At 36.1% G+C, this 23,207-nt stretch overlaps 1 long non-coding RNA gene across 1 annotated transcript in view; it reads left to right on the top strand.

The window, feature by feature from the left end:
- The window catches only part of LOC127832512 (uncharacterized), a 270,730-nt gene that overhangs the window by 142,999 nt on the left and 104,524 nt on the right, over window positions 1–23,207 (top strand). The gene's annotated exons all lie outside the window — the stretch shown is intronic.

Raw genomic sequence — 23,207 nt, 5'->3', positions numbered from 1 at the left:
ATCTTGATCTTTAGAACTGCCAACAAAATGTTTGTATCACACCAAAAGACATTAGAACGTTCCTATTTCGTTCACGAAGGCATTAGTGTTTTGCTAGAGCCACAATTTACTGATTAATCATAAAATAAAACTCTAATGCCACCAATGTTGTATATTTAATTGCGCTTTAAGCAACACGACCATAAAACGTTCGGGTAACCGTACAGATATCAGAAACAAGGGACAACTTTAAGCAAAAAAGTGAGGAAACTTTGGAAAATTACATATATCTCTGTAATATTTTTTAGTATAAATGTCATTTGATTTCATTGCATTGGTATCAAATGGATATCATTACTGACAAGATAAGTATTAATGCAAAGCATCAAAGTGCGTCGGGGATTTCAGTGTAAAAGGCACTCAATGAAGTTACATGGAACGATTTTTTTCTACTGTAAATATTAATAAATTGGCCGATTATTTTTAACAAAATAGAAAAAGATACTGGTATAATCATTATCTATCATTTTTTGTTATAACCCCCAAATAACCATTATTCATGACGTTGTGTTATAGCCCCCAAATAACCATTATCTATGATTTTGTGTTGTAACCCCAAATATTTCATAGTTCATTTTATTTACATTGGTTTCCTTTTTTTACTGGCATCCGTGTGCAGTTTTCATTAATGGAACAGAACTGTGTAGGTTTTAAAAAATCTGCTTCATCTTGTAAGCGTAATTTCATATTTTTTTCAACTTCCAGGGGAGATGATTCTGAACTTATTCTTACGTTGCTCATTTACGATAGGGGTTGAGAACTTATTGATATGAAACCACTGTAAAAGTTTGAAAAAAATGAATGAAAACTGTTAATTGCATAAAGAAGCTGCATTTCACAATACTTTGAAATTCAGTAAAAGATCATAATATATTTATTGCTTTGATATTCATCATTTTCAATAGGGTTCGAGTAATACTGATATGAAAACACTTAACAAGTTTGGAAAGATTCAGACGAAAGTTGTGAAATCTTTTAAACAAGTGTTAATTGTTTATGTTGTCAAATTTAATAGAAAAATAATTCTGGACTTATTGTCCCGATGTTTCTCATTTTAAATGAGGTAAAAATGCTCATTGATATGAAGACACTGTAAGTTTGGAAAGAATCTGATGAAAAATGTTTACATAATCACCTAACCAAGCAGTTTTTCACTTTTATTTTTAAATTCAAAGAGACATAATTCTGGACTTATGGTCTGATATTGCTCGTATAGAGTTTGGGTTGGGTCCTCATTGATAAAAATAACTGTGCAAGTTTGAGGAATCGGATGAAAATTTTGGACTTCGAACAACGATTTCAAAATTTCTCGAATTCTAAGGAAGATAACTATGGACGTAATGGTTGGATTATGCTAATGGGCCCATACCACCTATATAGTAATACACGTCGCGCTTCGCGCTCTATATGTGGTTCTTAAAAAAAAACTCCGGGGAGTGCTTGACTCTAGGGAAACGGGTTGCTGGGACACAGCTCCTCCTTGACAGGCGGCTGCTTCCTTTATCGAAACTCATTGTTACAATCAATAATACGTGTCGCGCTTCGCGCTCTATATGTGGTAGGGATAGTACTTAGGGCCTATGATAGACAACCATAAAAATACATGGATAATAGATGTGTTGTTTTTGCATTTATTTGTTAATATAAAAACACGTGTATTTTTCTTATAAGATATTAAAGTGATGTAATAAATTTTAATTTACGTTGTCACCACGCGGCATCCATTAATTTTATTAAGAATTTCCAATTGTAAAGTAAAACGTAAAATAGTAAAATGGATTTAAAAATGTCTCCATAAAATAAAGCTTTATTATATTTATTAACCTGACTGAAAAAAAAATGTCAGCCGCCGAACTGTTCGTGCCGGAACCCGGGATTGAACCGGGGGCCTATAGATGATTGTTGCGTTAACAACTGAGCTATTTCGGCCTGCATCATTTATGTACTGCTATTTGGTGAAGTTGTGTATAGCGATCTTTATTATATGTATATTAAATAACTAATATATTGTACGTTTTCGTACCACTACGCCTTCAAATAAACTTGCTTGCACGATAGGTCGTCAAATATCGTATTAAATTGATTCTCCACTAAATAAGCAAATTAGAAAAACCACAAAATAAATATATTTTGATTATGTTTAGTTTTTATACAAAACAAGGAAGTTTCGCGTATTTGCCCAGTCCCTGTGATCTTTCCCCTGTGATCAGTTGTGGATCAGTTATTAATTAAAACAATTAGCTTTGCATTATTGGCAATAAATGTTGTAATAAATGTAATAGGCACAAATGCAGTACTTATTTACACTAATTTACACAAAAAATCACCACTATGCAAGATATTCTTAAATCAAAAATATACACATTGATCCGTAAAATAACTTCTCCTCCCATATGCGAAAACAAATGCATTACATACTCTACCGAGCGACGCCAATTATGTTTTGGGGAAAATTAAAAAATATACGTAATTTCCGATCTTAAAAAATGATAAGTCCTAAAAATCATATAAAAAAATTCTTATCTGTAACCTTTCCGCTTATAGATTGTATCCAAACTTACAGAAAAGGTTCATGTGTTATCAAAGGTATGAAAATAAAGAAAAAACAGGTAAACGTGGTCGTTTGTTCAGAATTAAAGTTAAGCTGCATAACTGAATAAAAAAATGACAATCAAACCCTATCTTTGCTAAATTTAAACACAGTTACTCACGACTAAAAAGGGACTTAATAAATATCAATGTATGTTGCAAATATAATGTAGATGGACTCATTGTTCTGTTGACTGTTAAACGCATATTGATTTTGAACCCAGCACATACATATGTGTTGAATGCTAGTGTTTCCCAAGAGAGAATATGGGCCTGTTCAAGTATCCCGTAGAAGAGTTGCATGTCATTTATTCAGTAGTTGAACTAGTCTACAAAATAGTCAGATTTTTTTATATAGATTTTTTTGAAAAGATATCTTCGATGGCATCCCTAACGTATTTTTTCTGATTTAATGTGCGCGGTATAACGGTTTTGCACTTGAGTAACGAGCATTTATTTACAGACAATTTTTAACGATCGACCTGCTGTAAATACCTGATAGTAAATCAATGTTTTTCATTAAAATGCGAACAAATATTGAACCAAAGTATTATTGTTATTCAAAGAGGAAATAAAATATGCGAACAAAAATGTATAATATTATCATAGTTAAAATTTCACGAGTAGCACAATGCGACCACTCCCGCAGACAGAGTTAAGCGTCGTGAATGCATTATTTCAATGAATCTATTTAGTTAATGATCACGTGCAACACCATGTGAAAGCAAGAGTTTTTATCGTGAACGTCTGCTTAAAACTTGAACTTATAAAACTGGTGCGATTATTGTGCATAATTCAAGACATACCATGTGGTTACAATCACGCAATTCAAATATATATATATGATGGTATTACCGTATAAATGATATCCATGCATCTCGTTTTTATTTGATTATCCGAAAAAACATACGCCAATTTTCACGAAAACTGGTTCTTAATGAATTTTTAAAAGTCAGGTAATGCTCTTATTTATTAAACAGTTTTATGATAGCATGTCCTTGAATATAATACTGCATTTCATCACACAAGTAAACAAAATGAAAACAATGATTCAGTCCGCTAGTAGCAAGATTTGTTCGCGGTTCTGAGTGCCCATTCCGCAATATGTAAACGGCACTCTCAAAATTGATGAATGTGTTCTATTTGTTGTTATTAGTTGTTAAGTTTACTGTTGTTAACTGTTGTGTTCTTGTTCAAAATTCGATTTGTACTACACGGTTATGCTTCACAAAACGTGAAATTTTGTCACCGATTTAATGTATTCAATGATTTATTCTTATACTTTCAGACATCGGCATAAACTGCAAGAAAAACTGTCTTTGATGCACTTAAGATATTTGCAAATTTATTTCAATAGCTTGAGATATTTGCAAAAATAAAGTTTTTAACGGTGTGATTACATTCTGCACAGCCCGTGTGAAAACCCCGTTAATTCTGCGCCTTGTATTTATTGCAGTATACAGGTACAGTGCAACGAGCATAAACATGTGCGATGTGTTTAATGTCGCTAATGCGTCGTTTGATCTACACAATTATTTGTCGCGTAATTTGATATAACGACATCTTAATAAAAATAAACGAGTACTTTATGGTTTATACTTTGTATTAAAAGTTTCATCATTAACACTTGCCATCTTTACTTGCATTTCGCATGATACACTCATTGAATTGTATTTGAACAATATAATTACATCTGTTTAGTGCTTTTATTACTTGACTATCCAGAAAAAGAAGTGCGCTAGATAACACGTGTATTAAAATGGAATATATACGAACAAGGGGAGACTTTAGTTTGCTGCTCGCAAGTTTTAAACACAGGTGGTTGGCGTGTGGCTATGATATTAATTAGTGAAAACATCATTTGAATGATAAATAATCATATTATAACGTAAAATCACATTTTCTGAAAAAAAATCACTATCAAATATATATATATATATATATATATATATATATATATATATATATATATATATATATATATATATAACAAGGTATATACAACTCGAAATCGCCCGAAAACGGGGTGCATCGCTTTGAACAGCCATTACTTCATCAATTGTGCAGCGATTTTCATGAACCCGGTCTTATTCAACGCAGAAATGAATTTACTTTTTGGAATTGTATAATGTATATATCTTGTTATATTTCTACACATGCTGTATCAAATTGTAAGAAATAAAACGATACACAATTCGCTTGACCTACTTGATACCGATCAAAATCAAAATAACGCTCCCACAGTAGGTATCGAGCCTATGACGACCCAAATATAATATATTGTATAAATCTAATATTGTCATAATCTAAAAAGTCTCAAACGTGTTTATGTGGGCTTTTGCAAACATATTTAAATGGCTGCATTTAAATACTGACGTTTGCCTCTTCACAGTGAAATTTGTTTCGATGGTTTCTCAAACCTTCGAACACATATGCAATGTATATATGCTATGAAATATAAATCCATACATTCTTGTTTGCGCTTTATCACATCGCTATAACATGAACAACAAACAGGATATTCAACAAACAGGATATTAACAAAATAACTTACCTGGAACGGGCGGTTTAGCCTCTCCTGTGATCACTGACGTTCACTTGCGGTGTCAAATGATTTTGCCCATTCCCAGTAACATGGCATCATACTTACCTAGACAAAACAAGAAAATACACGACATTAATGAGAAGAAATGGAATTTGCTAATGTTTCGTAGTCCAATGAATATCCCAACGAATTTTCTGTTGATGGATGTGCATCAATACACATTGCTTATTTTGTCGAATGTCTGTGCAGCGTTCGTCCTAATTGTTTCAGACAACACTAGCGATCCAAGTACAGCGCACACTAGCACTTTGCATCTTCAGCTATGTGCAACATACGCAAAGTAAACACCGTGATTATGTATTCTTATGTCGACGTGGCTGAAAAAAAAAGAAGCAACGCAGTGCAAACACCAATGTTATATTATACAAGACATACCAATATACGTATCAATGTAGCCTTTGTCATCAGGGAGGCCCTTGCCATCAGTGCAGCCATTGTCATAAGTGCAGCTCTAGTCATCAGTGCAGCATTTGTCATCAGTGTAGCCTTTGTTATCGGTGCAACCCTTGTCATCAGTGAGGCTCTTGTCATTAGTGCAACCCTAATCAGCAGCGCAGCCTTTGTCTACAGTGTAGCCTTTGTCATCAGTGCAGCCTTTGTAATCAGTGCAGCCATTGTCATCAGTGAGGCTCTTGTCATCAGCGCTGTTTTTGTCATCAGCCAGGAACACGTCATTCTCATGCCCGTTGTCATCAGTGTAGCTCATGACATAACTCGCTTTGTCAGCAGTGTAGCCTTTGTCATCAATGCAGCCATTGTCATCAGTGTAGCCCTAGTCATCAGTACAGCCTTCGTTATCAGTGCAGCCCTTGTCATCGGTGCAGCCCTTTTTATCAGTGCAACCATTGTCATCAGAGCAGCCCTTGTCATCAGTGAATCCCTTGGTATACCAACTGCAGCCCTTGTCATAAATGCAGCCCTTGTCATAATTGGAGCCCTTGTCGTCTGTGCAGCTGTTGTCATCAGTGCACCCATAGTAAGCTGTACAACCCTTTGATCGAGGCAGCCATCGTCATCAGTTAGGCCCTTGTCATATCAATTGCAGCCCTTGCCATTATTTCAGCCCTTGTCATCTGTTCAGCCGTTGTAATCAGTGCAGGGCTGGTTATCATTGCAGCCTTTGTCATCTGTGAAGCCGTTGTCTTATCAGTGACGCCTTTGTCATAAGTTAAGCCCTTGTATAAGTCAACCCTTGTCATCTTTTTAGCCCATGAACTCAGTGCAACCTTGTCATCAATGCGGCCCTTGTCATCATCATTAAGCAAGTGAGTTTCTTACGACAATAGCTTCAATGGCGTCGTGTCGTTCCAAACAGTGAAATCGTTAAATCCCGCTAAAATTTTCACCCTGGTCCGTTCTGAGTTTTCCGTAAATATTAAAAGCCAATCGATCGGACATTTATATTATCGAACGAGATCGCGGATATTCGAGTAGAGTGTTGATAATAATCATACCAGTGATATACATATACTAGAACCATGTTCTAGAAATGGACTTACATTTGCCATTAATTGGTGCTTTGTTTGATCAACATGGTCATGTTCGTATTGTTATACGAATATCATATGACAACATTGAAATCCGCCCGAAACTATGATAGTAAATAATTAATCGTTGCAATTGTGTCGCCTCTAAAACAAATAGCAGGATATTGTTGTTAAAAATACAATGACTCTAAATACTTGCATTTACCTTTTGTTCAGTTCATATGACATGTACATTGATTGTTCAAGTTACAATCCATTCTTTTTCATAACTAATAATTCATTGTACATGGCTTACGTCATGAGCATGAATAAAATTTCAAGATACATGCATCTTATAATAACAAATTTGTCAAAATAGCGAATATCACCTCATTAGTACCCCCCCCCCCCCACCCCGCAATGCTGTCTCAGGTGCAATGACCTCATAATCTTCGAAACACACACCGTTTTAGCAAAATTGAACTACTCCAGTACTACCATTACTCAAGTTTTGCGATTCCCCCCCCCCGTTTTTTCCCAAAATGAGTATGTTCATTACTCTAATTTTCAAACATATGGGTTTTCATCCATGATTACTGACTTTATTTTTTTCTGAAAGTTTATTCTATTTCCTCTTGCGCTTATTTCGAGACACTTCGATCGTGCGTTTATGCAATCGAATTAAGGTAATACAACCTTAATGGGCCATAACATTTGCGTAATTGGGTAAATAACTACATATACCGGTAATAAAAACTTGTTTCACCAAGTAGCTAAACGTGAAACAAAAAAAATGCATATTATATTGCGTGGTATTTTACAAGCACGTGCTGTTATCCGTTGACATAATTGACGCTATACCCATTGCATATCCGTATCTTATCAAAAATGCAATATTTTAGTGTGTTTCTAAATGTTCGAAAACCAATATTTTTGTCTCTAAATTTTCGGAAACTCGTATTTTTAAATATGTGTGTATCTTAATCTTCGGACAAGATTTTTTTTTTGGGGGGGGGGTCTTTGAAAGTGTCTGAAAACTTGAAGTAATTGCGGTAGTCAATTGGGAAAAATAAAACACAGGACACACTCAAGACGCACTTGCACAAAGGTTTCGTTTCTTATACCAAAATGACACTGGTCTAGTGTAGGCTTCTAATTCGATGACACGACCTACACTAGGCCTATAAGAAAACCACACGGGCATAATTTTCAACCCCATATGGGGCCAATACAAAACAGCCTGCAAAATCCCATTTTGCTTCGTACAGGCTGCCAATGCGGAGCCCACATCGGAAGCAAGGTTAGGACACACATTATACAAATTTATAAAGATTAAATGAGTCCCATATATCAACCCACATTGGGTCATAACAAAACCAGACTGCAAAAAGTCCAATTAGCTCTAATACATGTGTTTGTTTAAGACGACCAGTTGTTTACTTACAGCTCGGTACATTAACTTACTGTAATTGAATGGAAGCGGTTTGTTTACAAGTACGATTGCATAATTCGAGATTAATTTAGTGTGTATATGGATGCGCGTTGTTCACAGTTTTTGCGAATATTTATTGAATATTCACTATCTTATGTAAAGTTTTGATGTGCTTATGTTTTGGGTTTATATTTTGGGATAGGTTTGTTGGCAACGGAAGTTTTGCCGAAAAGACAATTGGGTAATACCATGCACTGCATATGAATTATAATTAACTTTGTGTTCTAATTCAATGAAATAGGATTTTATCTTACCCGTATTCTTTTCCTGGATGATTACCATGGACACTGGATTAAACAGCTGACTGTTAACTTAATAAAACGGTATATGTATTTTTGGTAATAATACTGCCGTTGTGTTTATGCCATTATGTGATAATATTGAGATAGAATAAATATTAAAAACACAGCTGATGAATGCATGTCCTGGTTTGCTGTTGCTGTAAAGTATGTGTAGCCATTTCAGGTCACCGTTTGTAATGCTAAAGCATGTTTCTAACCTAGATTAACGTCGAATGACAGTACCTTGTTTATTTGTTTGATGTCCAGAGTATCATCTAGAGAACTATATAACGTATTGTTGCTGTTGCTATATCAGTGTAACCATTTCATGTCACCGTTCCTATTGCTAAGGCATGTTTTACATTCGCTTATGTCGAATCACATTGCCTTTTTGTTTGCTTGATGTCCAGTTTATTATCTCGATAATAAAGGCACTTATTTTGTATTTTATTGTCACAACGCTCACGTTTCCAAGTCAGGAGCAGACATGTTGTCGGTTGTCGCACTACATTGTGGTTTATTGTAAGCTAGATTTGTTATTGATTTTTTCAACCATGATGTAAGTGATTTACAGAAATGTTTGAATTTGTGTAGTGTTTTTATTTAAGTGTGATGTAGCTTATACTGTTTCTTCCCGTTGTTTGTTTTACTAAAGATTATATAGTAGTTGTCCATGTATTAAAATAAAACTAAATTCAGCGAGCAGTTATTGCGATTATGAGACGATACGGAAAACCATGCATTGTGCTAATTGTTCAATGTATTTATCTGAAGTTACTTTAATATACAATTATTGTTAAAGTATGCGTTTTTATTCAAAATGCTAACAAACGTTATGTTCATGTGTTATTTAAAATTCGAAGCCTTACTTAGTAAATTATACGATTTACGAGAAAACATCGCTGTGGAGAAATTAAGCCCATAATGTATCGTCCTTTGAAGCAACAAATTATGTTTTTATTCTAACATATCAGTGAATGAGACTGCACCAGCTGGCGAGCAACATCATCTCATCGTGATTTCGCGTTCTGGCATCGCGCTGTCCTTCCATCGCATCGTGTTCGCGCGTTCTAGCATCGCGCTGTCCTTCCATCGGATCGCGGTTGCGCGTTCTCGCCCGTGTATTACAGAGGTTGAATGTGCTTATTCACGATGCGAGTTCGTGAAAAAAACACAAAAAAAACGCGGTTAGCATTTCAAAGAGGTTGATGGGCACGTTTTGTTCATGTAAATCCATAAACCAGTAGAAGTAATCTTCTGAAATTGCACCTTATAAATTATAATAGTTGAATAGATAGGTGCTAAAAGCGGTTAAACCCTGTCAGGTTTATATAATTTTATCAGTACAGATTTTTAGTATCAAGCGACTGTCCGGCAGGATTAGTGGTATGGTACATTTGATTCATTCCATTCTCACGATTCTCTAGCCCACACGGAGGCTGTGCTTTTGGTCGTTGGGCACCATATCTGACATGTTGGTATACTACATTGCCCCTACTCGACTGAACAAGACCTCGCAAAAAATGGTATCACACCAGATTGCAGAAATGATTTAACATGCGTACCAACTTTCGATGTACTATAACGTAAATAAGGCAGTGAATGTAATATTTAACCCAAGTCCTCTTAAACCGAATAGAAAGTATCCGTTTGGCCTTTTCTACATTTGTATTAATGTTGACATATCTACTACTTGCAATCTAAAACAGGTAATAAAGATTCATATATTAATCAATACAGAAAACGGTATGTTCTCGCTTAGTGTTCACTTAGCAAGCAAACATTATATTATTATACTGTGTTTAAAGCATATTCTTCTTGATTTCATCTCTTTGTGGACTTTGTTTACTTTCAACAAAATCTGCTCAGGCGCCAAAGTCGATATTTCGACAAAATAAGTCTACACAGGAACCTCTGCCAGATTTTGTCTCCTGTCAGTAGTTATTTGTGACAGAAAATCATTTTGTATCGGTCTCCTGTAATCAAATGCAAGCCAGATCCGCTAGGCAGTAAATCGCTTCCAACAGGCATGTGCAACAAAGCCAACGGCACTTAGTCAAGAAATACAAGTAAATAAAAATAAAGACAAGTATCATGAATTCATTTTTCATATTTTAGTAAGCAAACACAACAGTTTAAGAGCACTTGTCAATTACTCTACAAACGAAGCAAAAATTAACATTAGCATTAAAATGCACGTACGGCTAATTGTTTCACCACAATATGTAAAAAACAAAAATGCAGATGTCATACAACATAAAGCATGTTTATGCATGTACTGGATGACTCCTTCAATAAGTCAACGAGCCATTTAAATAAGTTCCTTTGTAATTAAAACAAAAAGTTAACATATTTTTATAATGTGTACACCCTTTTTTAGGTATTTTCACAAATTATTGAGCGCCATGTAGCTTTAACCTGTTCTTGGAATTTACTGCAAATTAATGCATATGCGATTGGGTTGGCAAAATTATTCACGAAGTAGATTCGTGTAAGGAGATACACCCATGGTGTCGCTAAGTTGAGTTTTGTTAACAAAACAAGTCCAGTCATGTTTAAAGTCGTAGAAACCACAAATACAGCTGCCACGGTTGCCATAAATTTCACGTTTTTAGTCGCTTTAGTCCGCGTTGAGAAGGCCTTCGTTGGATGCGTTTTCACTTGATTAGGTACTTCGTTTGCAAAAGCGTTTTTGTTGACAGATAAGATCGTTCTCGGCGGCATAAAAGCCCTTGTCATGTTATTGTATGTTGAATCGTTCGATGTAGATGGCGAATTGACATTTGTTTTTGATGTTCTGTTCGTATCAAGATTGCCGGAAACGACCTCAATAGCTTGACTCGTCAGCGAGTGGCTAATATTCAGGGGTTGAATTTTACCTAGATTCCGAAGAAACGAGAACGTTTTAAAATAGTAAACGCATGTAATTGTGTTTGAGATGAAAGTAACAGCCAAAAGGAGCATGTATATGGTTGCCTGTATGCTAATGTATCGTTTGTCGTAAACGCAATAACCATCTGTGTCATTCGTTGAAGTTACGATTGATGTTAAAGACAACAGAACGAACACCAGAATAACAATTATGCCTACCAACTTTGTGCGGTTTGGAGTGAGTACATGAGTTTCAATACGAGATATTGTCTTTGTATACCTAAACCAAGCCAGAACAGCAACCAGTATCACATTGGTCATAAATGACGCGGTTAGTGCAGATTGATGAATCCTGCACAAAGCCGAAAGCGCAAAGCGATGCCAAACATCAAGGTACATTGCAACGAACGTTGGAGCGCAGACGCAAAGAGACGTCATATCGCACAAAGCGAGGTAGAACGCCAACCAGTCAGTTGCGGACTTCATTCTGATTTTACGATGCACGTGGATGACAAGAGCGTTTCCCGGAACGCCGAGTATGAATGATACACACATGAATCCAACCAAAATATGTTTTGTCCATTGAGGTGCTCTCGTCATTTCATGTGGAATATATTCACCCACTGGTAACCCAGAATCTTTGGTGACATTCATGGCTTGTTCTGGAACCGGTATTTTATCTTAAGTGTAAATTCGTTTTATACTTAAACAATGCCGACGACACTTAGCTCCGTATATCCACTTTTAAAGTACTTTTGATTCAATTATTTGCGATAGAAACAGTTTCGCTTTCAACGCCGATATGCTAGCATCATGAATTTTCACTATTTCCTAAGTCAACCTGTCCAATTAAAGATTGCTTTTGCTAGACATATGATTACCCAACCATGGGGCTTTTATAGTCCTGAATATTGATAACTCACGTTGCTATGCCATGGTGTAACTGAGGCACATGCGCTAACACGCAGGTGAATTGGATTTTAATTACGTGTTAAGAAAGGTTCCGATCAGGTATAGCGATATTTTACATTTGTTTATTGTTTCATCTCATGTAAAAGTTATTGCGTTCTTGTATTTGTATTTTTCAACACTTCAGTTTATATCTGCAATAAACTTAATTATCTTCACTTGTTTAACAACAGTTTATAGCCATGCGCAAAAAGCAATATATAATTGACTTATATTGGTGCCCATACCATCAACTAATACGGACTTTAAAAATAAAAACAGTATTGTGTTTTTAGTCAAGTAGGAACGGAGGTCCATGGCGCATGATTTTAAAACATGCTGATAACGTTCTACATTTTCTCGGGTAAGAAAAAATCTTTGTTCTCAAGAAAATTGGTGTGCCTAATTTTTTGTGTAATAAGAATATTTTGTTCTCAATTGCTTTTATTAAAAAGCTTACACAAATTCTGGAAATATATGTTGTTTATATAACTTGCCAACAATACAACAAGGTATTTTCAAGGTTTTCGGTCAGCAATCTTGACGGTCATCTTGGATTAAATCCCCGAACAAAAAAGGAGATAATTTTAGCTAACTCGAGGGAACGACAAACTTACTCGAGGGATAGAGTTAAAATCGCGTTTTAAAGCGATACGAGTTTAGTTCAGCTTTTACAATTAGTTGTTGGAGAAAGTAAAGCAATTTCAACTGGCGATAGACAGCGGCAAGCCGGAATATTACAGAAAAACGTCAAAGAAAAAGTACACAAAATAAACTAAACGTTCGATGGAGATGGGAACCAGGGCTGTTGGCGAGATAATACAATCCTACTGTTTATATTATATGATCGCCCAGGTGTAATTACTCTGTTTTTCATCTTGGTTAATAGTACCGGCAAAAAGTATGATATTGGATTTAAGAGATGTTAAAAAAACATTAATGGAAGCAGTCAGTCAAGTATGAAGATATTACAAATGTTTTGGATTTTATTATGAAAGATTACTTTATGAAAATATTTGATTTTACAAGTACTCTCCATTTTATCCAGTTTTACAGACTTCATGCGAAATATTTGGGGCTTTTCTGGTTTGACAAGGGAGGTAACTATGAGTTCTACCTCCGCGCAAAGATTGGACTGTAACTAGCTTAGCTGGATCAAATCCTGACCGTTTTAATCAACCATGTGATGAAAGCCGAGCAACTTAGTACAATAATGGTCCCGTTGTTTTAATTCTTTAATTTACTTTTTTAATTATGAACTAAAACGTAAAACAATTTTTAAAAATCATACAACTTTTCATTACTTATGGATTGTTCGTGGGTTTGTTTCGAGTTGCGGTTATAGCGATCGCGAGAAATCACTTGATAGAACGTTCGCACAAATCGTTTCGGTAATTTTGTCTAACAAAGTCATCTTCGTTTTTGAAAAGCTGAAATGCGACAAAAACAGGTAATTCTTGTCAAAACAAATTGAAGGCTATGGGTGGTTATCCCTAGATAATTCAAACATAAACAAGTTTGGACATTAAACGTGTTCAACAAGTTCATATTAAAAACTAAGAAAGCAAGCGTAGCCTTTTTACTCTAGTCTAGATGCACCCCAGTTAAGAGAAAAAAGCGCGTATGTAAAAGTATTATGTAACCTCTCAAGCGTATATGGTTTACAAGCATTATTGGCGTCGCTCTGGATAGCGGCGACTAGTATGTAATGCATTTTTTTTTTCGCTTATGGGAGGAGAAGTTATTTTACGGATCAATGTATATATTTATTTTTTTTAAGAATATCTTGCATAGTGGTGATTTTTTGTGTAAATTAGTGTAAATAAGTACTGCATTTGTGCCTATTACATTTATTACAACATTTATTGCCAATAATGCAAAGCTAATTGTTTTAATTAATAACTGATCCACAACTGATCACAGAGGAAAGATCACATGGACTGGGCAAATACGCGAAACTTTCTGGTTTGTATGAAAACAAAACATAATCAAAATAAATTTATTTTGTGGTTTTTCTTATTTGCTTATTTAGTGGAGAAACAATGTAATACAATATTTGACGACCTATCGCGCAAGCAAGTTTATTGGAAGGCGTAGTGGTACGAAAATGAAAACGTACACTGTATTAGTTTATTAATAGACATATAATAACAATCGCTATACACAAGCTTCACCAAATAGCAATACATCAATGATGTCAGCCGGAATAGCTCAGTTGGGAGAGCGTTTGGCTGAAGTTGTTTACGCAACAATCATCTAAAGGCCCCCGGTTCAATCCCGGGTTCCGGCACGACAGAACAGTTCGGCGGCTGACAATTTGTTTCAGTCAGGTTAATACATATAATAAAGCTTTATTTTATGTTGACATTTTAAAATCCATTTTACTACAATTTGACATTTTTATTGAAATTAATGGTGACAACGTTATTTAAAATTAATTACATCACTTAAATATCTTATAAAAAATACACGTGTTTTTCATACAAACAAATAGAGGCAAACAACACATCTATTATCCATGTATTTTTATGGTTGTCTATCATAGGCCCTAAGTACTATCCCTACCACATATAGAGCGCGAAGCGCGACACGTATTATTGATTGTAACAATGAGTTGCGATAAAGGAAGCAGCCGCTTATCAAGGAGGAGCTGTGTCCCAGCAACCCGTTTCCCTAGAGTCAAGCACTCCTCGGAGTTTTTTTTTAAGAACCACATGTAAAAGCGCGAAGCGCGACACGTATTACTATCCAGGTGGTATGGCCCTTTGGCATTATCCGACCATTACGTCCATAGTTATCTTCCTTAGAATTTGAGAAATTTTGAAATCGTTGTTCGAAGTCCAAAATTTTCATCCGATTGTTCCCAAACTTGCACAAGGTTTTTATCAATGAGGACCCAACCCGAACTCTATATGAGCAATATCGGACCATAAGTCCAGAATTATGTCTCTTTGAATTTAAAAATAACAGTGAAAAACTGCTTGGTTAGGTGATTATGTCAACATTTTTCATCAGATTCTCTCCAAACTTACAGTGTCTTCATATCAATGAGCATTTATACCTCATTTAAAATGAGAAACATCGGGACAATAAGTCCAGAATTTTTGTCTATTAAATTTGTCAAAATAAACCATTTCCACTTGTTTAAAAGATTTCACAACTTTAGTCTGAATCTTTCCAAACTTGTTATGTGTGTTTTTTTATCAGTATTACTCGAACCCTATTGAAAATGATGAATATCAGAGCAATAAATCTATTATGATCTTATACTGAATTTCAAAGTATTGTGAAATGCAGCTTCTTTATGCAATTTACAGTTTTCATTCATTTTTTTCAAACTTTTACAGTGTTTTCATATCAATGAGTACTCAACCCCTATCGTAAATGAGCAACGTAAGAATAAGTTCAGAATCATCTCCCCTTGAAGTTGAGAAAAATATGAAATTACGCTTACAAGATGAAGCAGATTTTTTAAAACCTACACGTACAGTTCTGTTCCATTAATGAAAACTGCACACGGATGCCAGTAAAAAAAGGAAACCAGTGTTATTAAAATGAACTATGAAATATTTGGGGGTTACAACACAAAATCATAGATAATGGTTATTTGGTGGCTATAACACAATATCATAAATGATGGTTATTAATGATTTATGACACAAAATTAAAGATAATGGTTATACCAGTATCTTTTCCTATTTTGTGTAAAATAATCGGCCAATATATTAATTTTTACAGTAGAAAAAAATCGTTCCATGTAACTTCATTGAGTGCCTTTTACAATGAAATTCCCGTTGCCCTTTGATGCTTTGCATCAATACTTATCTTGTATTGTTAAAGTGATATTGTGGACATCTTACAGTTTATAGATGTCTATCAGCAACCGTTGTTTATTTTTGGTGTTTTCACTTCATATACACTTATATTTGTTAATGCAGCATCAACATACATATCAACCATACTTTCGTTTGACAACTGATCATGCATGTACGATGTGAACCTAAATTTAGTTTTAGTGCAGATTCGTTCATACGACACAAAGACACAATTTTGTTTTACGGATCATTTCGACTTATAGGACTGGGTGAGTCACGTAAAATATCGAATATAAAATATATTTTAATAAACAACTTGTAGCAAGGTGAGTTGCAGATAATTCGTCAGTATCCACATTTTAACTAACTCTTTGACCTGTTAATTCTTTTCAGCTCTATTCAACAGTGAAAAATGCCCATAATATCACTTTAAGACCGCCTGATCTAGTGACTGAGAGTTTCATGTACATTTACATAGCGGTAAACTGTGATGCGAGTATTTCAAACCAGTGAATTCCTGTAATAGTCCATCGTCATATCCAGATCCAAGTTGTTCGGTTGAAACGCTCTCAGATGTTGATCGGCATCGTATTATTTTCCATCGAGGTTACAGTCTGTCACATATAGAGGCATATCAGCCGAGTACAAATGCAATGCAGCGGACCTCCAGTGTGGATGTCAACAGCTGGATCGAGACGTCAATCGATGGCAGGTCCGATGAAGTCTTATGGATGCAGACAAACGGTCCCAAAACCCTGCTTGATGCACTGAACGCTTGTGGAAGCGGTTACCCACTTATGCAGCTGATACTCACATGCTTGCTCACCGTGCCTGCAACATCAGCATCCTGCGAGCGGCCTTTATAAGCTTTATAAAGCGTATTAAGACATACATTCGCTCTATCATTGGCGAAGATCGCCTTATAGCGCTTGCAGGGCTCCACATCCACCGGGAAGGTTTAAGTGGACATTGAAAAAGTGATCAACACTTTTGCCTCTGCCACTAGTCGAAACATGAAGTTCCTCTAACAAAACTGCAGCTGTGCAAGTGAATTGCCATCAGTTGGCAATATTAAAATTGTTTCCAACGAAACGAATATTTTTTTAAACCTATAATGAGAAAAATCGCGTCTTCGTCTGGCCTTTTTCTGGAGGCGGGGATACCCCCGGACCCCTAAAATGTGCCTGTACATCCTTGGAGGGCTCGCTACGCCCCTGGACGTTCTAATGAAACACAAAATCTCTTTTTATCTTTATATTGTTTCTCAATTACACAAAATTCTTTATTTGTGAGTATTTTTATGCTACAGCGTCTGTGGACATTTTATCACAAATGGCGGTATGCGCATGCGCAAAGCACTAGCTGTAAACAAACGAACGTTTTTGGTCAGACTGAACTAATAGTTCCTTAATTGAATCGGAATGAATCGTTCAAATCAATATAAGAAACAATTGGTAAACATTAAAAATTTCAATGAAACATTCGTTTTTCTATTTTTAGAAACAACAAGAATGATAAATTAAAGGCATATTCTAAGGAAATAATGATGAATGCATATAAGACGGTAAAAGATGACCATATGCCAGTTGAGCGAGCGTCATTATTGTATGGTTTTTCGAAACAAACTTTGAGGAACATAGTGCTGAACAAAGTCAAGATCAGCTCTAGGTGGTGAAAAGATTTATTATTCACCCACGATGAGGAAAAACAGCTTGTAAGTCATCTGGAAGGCTTTGCAAAGGCTGGGTATGGCATTAATTCGCTCCCAGTTAAACATGCTTGTAGATGAGCTGGCTTTGAAACTGGGGAGACCCATGCAAGACTACAAACAGCACCTTGTTTTATGCATTCTTGCAGCGATGGGATCACAGGCTAAACGTTATAAAACCAAGGGGCCTTTCAATGACAAGAGCAGCAGCTGTCACACAGGATAACATTGACAGCTACGTCAGGCATACGGATGCTGTTCTAACCAAGTACTCCGTGAAATGTAAACCACGTCTCGGAAATAACCTGGATTAGATTGGCAGTTCAGACAGGTCACAGACTTGATCAAAGATAACAAATTAAAACAATCACTGAAAAAGTAAAATTCTCAAAATCGTACATTGTAAAACAATTATGTGAAAAGCAAAACGCATTAACTTACACGTCTTAATGACCGACCGGCTTGCAAAAGTTCGCTCATGAATATTCATACGAGCCATATTGTTTTTCTAATTAATGTTATGTCTCCATGGCCAAAAGACCCACATACAATGAATAAATTAAAATTTAATTGGAATTTTGTAGTGTTGTGCTACACTAGAAGACTTTTCGAACGCAGCATTATTCAAACTTAAATATCTCAGTTATTACTAAATAGTTTGATTTAAAAATGTAAATGTGAGCATCTGCCTACAGTTTGTGTAAGCAAATGATAAAATCATTCGTCTGTGACGGACGGGTGATTTAGGAAGTGGGGGAGGTAGCCTTTAACATGCCGATTGCGCAGTCGCGCTCTGTAAATTTTATACGAGATATATTGATTTTTAAATTAATTTTGTGTTTTCCTGGTGTATCAACCCACCTAAAATGAAGAAATTTAAATAAAATAATCATTATATCGCTTTTCACCATGTTCAAGTGCAAAAAGATGAAACCGCAACTACCCCAAAGCCGCATGATTAGCACGGATGAATTATTTTATCGTAATCTTACACAGTATATAGTCAAATGATCACATTTGCAATTTGAAATCAAAATCTTAACTCATTACTGAGATATTCAAGTTTGAAAAGTGTTGCGTTAGAAAAGTCACCAAGGGTATGTGTTTAAGGGAAATTCGGAAAAATGATCAACTATTAAACATGCAGCAGTTGGCGCAAACTACACTTGTAATGGCAGAGACTGTGTGAGAGCATGGCACGAACGATTCAAGTTGTTTTGCCTTTTGGGTTTTCGCCGCTTGATATACGCTTACAAACTAAACTACGTCGACCCTTGGTCGCATAATGGCGAGTTAAGGGAATGCACGGGTTACTGAATTTGATTATGTATTCCTTCCAAAGCTGTTTGTTTGTCATGGTATGCTGTGTTTTCGTCATGGTATGCTGTTTTTTTGTCATGGTATGCTGTGTGTTTGTTGTATTATCCTGTGGGTTTATCTTACATGATGTCCTTTTCATTCGCTATGATGTAAGTTGGCGTTATTTTCATTCGGAACACTCAATTCTTGTCAAAGAACTAATGGTTACGTCATACGAATGTCCGTCGGTCCGTATGTCCGAAGTTCCGTCCGTCGGTGCGTCTGTCTTTTTGTCTGTGATTCTTTCTGTGTATCTGTCGTTCTGTTTATCAGTTTGTGTGTCTGTCGTCCGTCTGTCTGTTGTCTGTCTGTCAGTGTGTCTGTCTTTCTGTCCGTTCCTCCGTCCGTCCGTTTAACCGTCCGTCCGTGTGTCCTTATTTTTTTGTCCGTCTGTCCGTGAGTCTCGTTCGTTTTGCTGTCTGTCTGTTTGTCTGTATGTCTCTCTGTCTGTCCTTCCTTCCGTATGTCCCTATGCCCATTTGTTCGTGTGTTCGTCCGTGTGTCCTTATTTCCGACTGTCCGTCCATCTGTCTTTCCGTCTGCATGTCCGTCCGTTCCTCCCCGCGTCCGTATATCCGTCTGTCTTTCTTACCGTCCGTCCGTCTGCATGGTTTATGGACGGACAGACGGACGGACGTACGCACTGACATACGGAAATAAGAACCCACTGACTGAACGAGGGACGGGCGGAGGAACAGACACACAGTACAGACAGAAAGGCAGGCAGGAAGGCAGACAGACAGACAGACAAACAGACAGACAGACACTGAGACAGTCAGACAGACGGATAAACATACAGACAGACAGACGGACGGACGGACGGACATAAATGCAAAGACAGAAAAAAACAGACATACACACAGACAAACAGACAGACGCACAGACGGACGAAAATACGGACCGACGGACATACGTATGACGTAACCATTAGTTCATTGACAAGAACCGAGTGTTCCGAATGAAAATAACGCCAACTTACAGCATAGCGAATGAAAAGGACATCATGTTAAATAAACCCGCAGGAAAGTACAACAAACACACAGCACACCATGATAAACACACATCATACCATGACAAAGACACAGCATACCATGACGAAAACACCTATCATACCATGACAATACGCAACATACCATCACATACACACATCATACTATGGCAAGCACACAGGATACTATTATAAGCACATATCATTTGAGTTAAACCCACATAATTTCAATGAAACACACCATCACAAACACAAAAGGTACCATAACAAACACATAGCATGCCATGACAAACACACAACACACCATGACAGACTCATAGCAGACTATGGCAAATACTCAGCATATCATCACAAACACACAGCATACCATCACAAAAACACAACATACTATTATAATCACATATCATAGGATTTAAACCCACATCATTTCAATGAGACCTCCGATATATTAATAGTTAACAGGAGACAGACGAGGCGTTCCACAGTATGTATCACCTGTATATTGTGTTGGGCAATCATGGTATTGTTTGCTTAAAACATTTGATATAGAAAGCGGTATTGCAAATATTTGATAATTGGCACTGCGGTATCACAAAAATGACACGGAACGGTTTGTACTTATGTTTTATGTGAGGTCATATGACATTGCTAAAACAATTTAATATTAGCGAGTAAAGATTTTTTAAACACTAATGAGAATCGTCAATTATTATCTGTAGTAAATCGTATGAATTATAAAATAGAAGGTATGTTATATAGAGAATAGACATTTGTTTAATAAATATTGTTTGTATTGATGGATTATTTGTATATTTGTATGTCCCCCAGTATGGGAAACATATTGTTTTTGCCCTGTCTGTTGGTTTGCATCAAACTTTAACATTTACGATAACGTTTGCAGTATTGAAGATAGCAACTTCATATTTGGCATGCATGTGTATCATGGAGCTGCACATTTTGAGTGGTGAAAGGTCAAGGTCAAATATATGGGTCAAAATCGTCAAACTTTAACATTTGCAATACCATGTGCTATATTGAATATAGGAACTTCATATTTGGCATGCATGTGAATATCATGGAGCTGCACAATTTGAGTGGTGAAAGGTCAAGGTCATCCTTCAAGGTCAAATATATGTGGGGTGCATAGTGTTTCACAAACACATCTTGTTTGGAATTATTTTTTTATCGACAATTGGATACGGATGTTTGTTAGTATATGTGTATGGCTTTTTTCATTGAGAAAATGTTCTTTCCTCCCATGTGTGCAGATTCACAGGGAAGAGGTTAACGGCCTTCCGGAGAAAGTGTCCCGGCTTCTATACCTTCTACGCCAGTCGCGCGCTCAAAGCAAGGACACAAAATATTACAGTGTTTTCATGGGCTTACATAAGTGGGCATTGTATAATGTGTTGGGTAGTGGAGACACTTTACCCGCTAAGAATCTAGGGGTTGCTATTTATTTGGCACCTTTGAAAAAACATGCCATAAGCGATCGCCTGTTATTGCAGCTTTCTAGTCGATACCATGGTTTCATGAAATGTTTGGGTTAGAATCTCCAACGTGGTCATAAGGGGTTTATACAGTTTGGAAACTGCTTTAAAAATTATATTTCTGACCGAAGTATAAAAAAACAAGGGCTGTTTGTAAAACATGCATGCCCCCCTATATGGGCTATAAGTTGTAGAAGCAGCCATTGTGTGAATACGTTTTTTGTCACTGAATACGTTTTTTTGTCACTGTGAATGGTGGTGGTTGTGCTGGATGATGTTTGTGATGTAGGTAGAAGAAATAGTAGTGGTAGAAGAAATAGTAGTAGTAGTAGTAGTAGTAGTAGTAGTAGTAGCAGTAGTAGTAGTAGAAGTAGTAGTAGTAGTAGTAGTAGTAGTAGTAGTAGTAGTAGTAGTAGTAGTAGTAGTAGTAGTAGTAGTAGAGTAGTAGTAGAAGTAGTAGTAGTTGTAGTAGTAGTAGTAGAAGTAGTAGTAGTAGTAGTAGAAGTAGTAGTAGTAGTAGTAGTAGTAGTAGTAGTAGTAGTAGTAGTAGTAGTAGTAGTAGTAGTAGTAGCAGTAGTAGTAGTAGTAGTAGTAGAAGTAGTAGTAGTAGTAGTAGTAGTAGTAGTAGTAGTAATAGAGTAGTAGTAGTAGTAGGTGGTGGTGGTGGTGGTAGCAAAAGAAATAGTAGTAGTAGCAGTAGTAGTAGTAGTAGTAGTAGTAGTAGTGGAAGTAGTAGTAGTAGTAGTAGTAGTAGTAGTAGTAGTAGTAGTAGTAGTAGTAGTAGTAGTTGTAGTTGTAGTAGTAGTAGAGCACTAGAAGTAGTAGTAGTAGTAGTAGTAGTAGTAGTAGTAGTAGTAGTAGTAGTAGTAGTAGTAGTAGTAGTAGAGTAGTAGTAGTAGTAGTAGTAGTAGTAGTAGTAGTAGTAGTAGCAGTAGAAGTAGTAGTAGTAGTAGTAGTAGTAGTAGTAGTAGTAGTTGTAGTAGTAGTAGTAGTAGTAGTAGTAGAAGTAGTAGTAGTAGTAGTAGTAGCAGCAGCAGCAGCAGCAGCAGCAGCAGTAGTAGCAGTAGTAGTAGTAGTAGTAGTAGTAGTATGCATTACAAAAATGCAGTTAGCCTTACATTTGGTAAAATTTAAATATATTACAAGGGAGGCAAATCTGTAACAATAAATTTAAACTTATTGCATTTGTTTCCCCTGTAGTGTATTACCTCCCCTGTCCTGCTTATATTTATATTAATCAACAAAATTAAACATTAACACAATATTTAATATACAAAATATACAAAAAATCTCATATTCTGATAATATTTTTACTTATCCACTGTATTTTACTAAAAGGATGATGTTTCATTGGACTGATAATTAAAGATTTAGGATTACAGACCAGTTGCTTCAGTAATATTGTTCAGAGTGTGCCCTGTTGGCCGCGTATGCATTCTATAATTATCATTCAAAAAAACATTTTACTATTTCGAGTCACCGTGACCTTGACCTTTGACCTAGTGACCTCAAAATCAATAGGGGTCATCTGCTAGTCATGATCAATGTACCTATGA

This window comes from Dreissena polymorpha, chromosome 5 (genome assembly GCF_020536995.1).
Source record: "Dreissena polymorpha isolate Duluth1 chromosome 5, UMN_Dpol_1.0, whole genome shotgun sequence".
Taxonomy (NCBI): Eukaryota; Metazoa; Mollusca; class Bivalvia; order Myida; family Dreissenidae; genus Dreissena; species Dreissena polymorpha.
The sequence above is the reverse complement of the archived record's forward strand: the minus strand, read 5'-3'. Positions and strand labels throughout refer to the sequence as shown.